The following is a 5,346-nucleotide window of genomic DNA, read 5'->3' as shown; positions in this document are numbered from 1 at the left end:
CAACCAACACCCCCCACCTCCCCTCTACACACAACCCCCCCTCCTCCCCCCGACACAACACACTCCCTTCACTCACCACGATGTCATGGTCGTCGACGGTGGAGGCGGTGCAGGCGGAGAGTTTGACCTTCCGGGTATTCCAGAATCTCGGGAACGTGTGGAACTGGGAACTGGAACGGCGCGCCCTCGACTCTTCCCTGTTGGGCATCCTCATGAAGTCCCAGGTCATGGGGAACAGGGGGCACCAGGGCAGGGCAGGGGGGAGGTTCAGGGGAGGGGGGAAAGGGAGCTAGGGAGACGGGAGAGAGAGAGAGGGAGGAGAGCCGAGAAACGAAGGGAAGGGAGAAAGGGAGAAGAATAGACGGGGGAGAGGAAGAAGAGCCGAGAAACGAAGAGGAGAAGAAAGGGAGAAGAATAGCGGAGGGAGAGGAAGAAGAGCCGAGAAACGAAGAGGAGGAAGAAAGGGAGAAGAATAGACGGAGGGAGAGGAAGAAGAGCCGAGAGGAGGAAAGCGACGAGACCGGAGAGAGGGAGGTAAAGGAGAGGCGTGAAGAGACAGGAGAAAGGAAGGAGCGGAGAGAATAAAGAGAAACGAGGAAGTGAAAAGAGCATAATCAGGAAGGATGAGGGAAAGGGAGCGAATAAAAAGAAGAAGAGAAGAGAGGAAGGAGAGGACGGAGAGGAGAGAGGACGAGAGAAGAGAGGAGGAGAAGAGAGAGAAGAGAGAGAGAGAGAGAGAGAGAGAGAGGGAGAGAGAGATAAAGAATTTCCGGAAAAGGAAAAGACCACAGAAACAGGAGGGAAGGAAAGGAACAGGATAAAGAATACGAAGAAAGGAGGGAATAATAAGAAAAAAAAGGACCAGGATAAAGACAGGAAACCAACGCCTGTTCAAGCGAGGGGCGGAGGAAGGGAGCCAGACGCCCCGCCTAGGACACGCCCACTCTAGGACACGCCCACTCAGGACCCTCCCTGGGAAGCGAGGACACGAGGACACCTCACGGAAGGACCCGGAGCAGCATCCTTCAGATCCCGGAGGAAAATGTGGCACAGTCCCATGCTAAATTGGTCTCTCGTATTTTCTGCTTTTTCCTTCACATTTTCCTCACACCCACCAAGGGGGCTGGTTTTTTTTTTTCCTTTTCTTAAAAAAAAGGAAACCAACAAACCAGACAAAACACCGGTTCTTATCTTATCTTATCTCAGTGCAGTCACATCTTTGGTTGGGATTTCTGAGCTGTGGGAAGCAAAGGGGATTAAATTTTACGGATCGTTTCATTTTTTTTTTTCGTTTTTTTTTTCATTAAAATTAAATTCTTCCACGTGACACTGTTAAGAAAACGGTTTTCTTTCCTTTGTTACTCTCAAATTCCGAATTACACACCATAACACAACCTAAAAAGACCACAATAAATAAATAAATAAAAACATACAAACATAGGCCTACACACACACACACACACACAAAACTCGCCTCCACCCCCCCCCCCCCCATACAAATAAACCCTACACCATCCCTCTATATCTTCGCATCTACTGCCTCTCTGTCCCTCATTTCCTGTGCAACCAGACGCAACCGAACTATGCAACACGACGAGCATTGCAGGACTCAACGGCCTGAGGTCAAGGAAAACGCGCCCGACCACAGTAACTCCAGACGCCGAGGGTCTCCTGAAGGCGCCCCATACCAACGGCCGAGCCAAGTCACGCGGCCGCGTCTGCCCTGGGGGAGGTGGTGGTGGGTGGGTGGGGGGGGGATGTGTGTACGTGTGAATACAGACGCGATGATGTACGCACGTACGTGTAATTGGGGACGCACGCTCGCAATTACAAGCAAACAAACAAACGCACACATATAGAAAAAAAAATCCTACACACGCACACACATGCACACACACACACACACACACACACACACAACCCTCCCCTCCCCCCCACACACAATCAAGCCCCACCCCATCCTCCCCATCACACAATCACCCGCCACCCCCATCCTTCCCCAACACCCCCTCCCCCCACCCACCCCCGCTCAACACACGCCACCACAAACGTACTCACACTCGCGGCTTCGGAGAGAAAAACAATCACAGGTTCTGACTCCTCCAGCGGCCGCGGGAGGAAGCGCCAAGCCTGGCCGCGACCGCAAGGCATCGCCCACGGAGGGAGTGCGAGTGTGCGCGTGAGGGAGGAGGAGGGAAAGGGGGAGGGAAGAAGGTGAGGGAAGTAAGGAGGGAAGTAAGGAAGGAGGGAGGGAGGGAGTAAGGGAGGGAGGGAGAGAGGGAGGGAGAGAGGGAGGGAAGGGAAAGGGGGGAGGAAGGAGGGAGTGAGAATGTGCGTTTGTGTGCGCATGAGAAAGGGAGAGGGGGAAGGAAAAGGAGGAAGAGGGAAAGGGGGAGAGAAAGAGGGAGAAGGAGGGAGGGAGGGAGGGAGGGAAGGAGGGAGGAGGGGGAGAGAAGGAGAGGGAGAGGGAGAGGGAGAGGGAGAGGGAGAGGGAGAATGAGAGAGAAAGAGAGGGAGGGAGGGAGGGAGAAAGGTAAGTAGGGAAGGAAGGAGAGAGGGAGGGCGAGGGAGGAAAGGATACAGAGAGAGAAAAAAAGAGAGAAGACAGAGAAAGAAACACAAAGAAACAAAGAGAAGACAATCAGACGTAGAAAAAAGAGAGAGAGAAAAAAAAAAAAGCGCATTTAAGCCACCGCGAGTCTATAATCTCGACTTCCACGACTTTTACCTTGACGAAATACTTCGCTAAAACGAGACTAAGAGAGCGTCTTGCATTAAAAAAAAAAAAACGAAGAAAAAAAAAAATAAATAAAAAAACGCTGTCCTTGAGAAGCTCTCGTCTTTGCAACGCCTTCCAGTGATGCAACTTTCAATACGCTTGCAACGCAGAGACAAAAAAGTAGTTAATCTTGACGTAGATGACCATCCCTTTCCATCTGATATCTATCTCTATCTCATTCTAATGCAGGTTTGCTACTGATTACACCCTAAAAAAAAATCCTTATATGTAGTACCAATGAACTCCGTTAGGCTATAATTCACTTTTTTTTTTTTTGCTTACTGATTCTATATAAGTAAATTAAAATAGTTTCCAGTCGCTAATACAAACACTGTATTTATGTCTCAGTATACATATGTCAATGACGTATATACACTTTTCATATATGTCACTGTCGATATGAAGTCAGTATACATATGCCAGTATAATCATCACTTTAACCAACTCAATACGTACATCATATCAGTATCTCAACATACCCAGCATACCTCTCATACCACCGACTCATTATAGTCAGTATAATACCCATATGACCGGCATAACTCAAGACACTCGATAAAAATACGCTACTGACTCAGAATACATCAGCATATCTCAGTATAATCGCACACTGTCCCCTCGCAGTATAAACATATCGCTTTTCCTCGGGAAGATTTCTGGCTGCTCTGAAAGTTACTCTTTCTCAGATAAATGTCCCTTTATTTTCGATGCCAATTTGTATCGAGATATTAGTCATTTGCATATTTCTGATTTTGAACAAGGAGGTAATGAAGAAGTAGAAGTAGAAGAAGATGATGAAGAAGAAGAAGAAGAAGAAGAAGAAGAAGAAGAAGAAGAAGAAGATGATGATGAAGAAGAAGAAGAAGAAGAGAAAGAAGAAGAGAAAGAGGAGGGTGATGAAGAGAAACACGATGAAGATGAAGAAGAAAAAGAAGAGGAAGAAAATGAAGACGAGAAGAATAAGATGATGAAGATGATGATGATGATTAATAACAATAACAAAAACAACAATCACAATAAAGATAATAATGATACCATGACAATAATAACTACAATAATAATAATAACAATAATTACAGTAAAGATGATAAAGATGCTATAACAACAACAACAGAAAAAGCAACAACAACAACAACAGCAGCAACAACAACAACAACAGAAACAACAGCAACAACAGCAACAACAACAGCAGCAGCAGCAGCAGCAGCAGCAACAACATAACAACAACAGCAAACAACAACAGCAACAGCAACAGCGACAACCAAGCTGTCAGTGACACTGCGACCGGCCTCCGCCCTCCGCAACCGGCCACCGAGCAGGGAACCAACTGCATCTCTTCCCAGGAACCAGTTTCGATTATTTTTTGCACCAAGGAAATAAATCTTGGAAACGGGGGACTTGGGGAGAGGGGGGAGAAGGGGAGGAGAGAGGGGGAGAGGGGAAGAAGGGAAGAGAGACGGAGAAAGGGGGAGGGAGGGGAGGGAGGGAGGGAGGGATGGAGACGAGAGGAAAGGAGAGGAGAGGAGAGGAGAGAGAGAGAGGAGAAGAGAAGAGGAGAGAGAGAGGGGGGGGTCGGGGTTAAATGAAATGAAAAATAAAAAAACGTCCAAGGGATAAAAAATAAGGTAAAAAAAATATTCCAGATCTTCAAGATCTGCTGAAACACAAAACTCGCTACTGATACCGAACTCGTAAAAAAAAGGAAAAAGTAAAAAACAAAAAACTTTTAAGCAAATAAATAAATAATAATAATAAATAAAAACAAATAAATAAATAAATAAAAACAAAAAATAACAAGCGACTTTTACGGGACGAAAAAACAAACCACAAAAACAACAACAACAACAACAACAGAAAGAAGGTCAAAAACCTCAAAACAACCAAACGACACAAAAGCCAATCAACCCAACCAGCCAATCAACCTTAAAACAACCACAACGAAAATCAACCAACGACCAATCACGCGGTAGCCTTTCCAACCAAGGCCGCTTCGGGCCACGCCCCTTTCCGCAGCGGGAGAAAATGCCTGCTTTTCATCTCTATTTTTACCTTTCTGTTCATTCTATTTCATCTATTCATTCATTCTTCTTCTTCTATTTTTTTTTTTTTTTTTTTTTTTTTGGTGGAACAAGATTTAATTGATTGAGTCAAAGAGAGAGAGAGAGAGAGAGAGAGAGAGAGAGAGAGAGAGAGAGAGAGAGAGAGAGAGAGAGAGAGAGAGAGAGAGAGAGAGAGAGAGAGAGAGAGAGAGATAAAAGACGTATAGAAAGAAAAAAAAAAATAGTTCTGCATACTAGGAAGGACTATTATCATCATTATCATCCTGGTCATTATAGTTATCATTATCATTATCATAATTAACTGTTACTAACATCCTCCTCCTTATCTCATTATCATTACTATTATTACTATCACTATTATTATCTGTATTACTATCATACCCATCCTTACAATCATCAATACCATCACTGTCATCACCATCACTCGTAATTATCATCATTCACATCATCATCTTCATCACTATCATATCATCATCACTATAATATATTTTCATCACGATCAACATC

At 45.1% G+C, this 5,346-nt stretch overlaps 1 long non-coding RNA gene across 1 annotated transcript in view; it reads right to left on the bottom strand.

Moving 5' to 3' along the window:
* Positions 1–1,139: 1,139 nt before the first annotated feature.
* The window catches only part of LOC119596553, a 49,044-nt gene continuing 44,837 nt past the window's right edge, over positions 1,140–5,346 (bottom strand). Inside the window, exon 2 of the long non-coding RNA XR_005230767.1 lies at positions 1,140–1,237. This is a non-coding gene — a long non-coding RNA (uncharacterized LOC119596553). The remainder of the gene's footprint in view (positions 1,238–5,346) is intronic.

This window comes from Penaeus monodon, chromosome 38, assembly GCF_015228065.2.
Source record: "Penaeus monodon isolate SGIC_2016 chromosome 38, NSTDA_Pmon_1, whole genome shotgun sequence".
Lineage (NCBI taxonomy): Eukaryota > Metazoa > Arthropoda > Malacostraca > Decapoda > Penaeidae > Penaeus > Penaeus monodon.
Note: the sequence above shows the minus strand (reverse complement) of the source record. Positions and strands in the feature narration are given on the sequence as shown.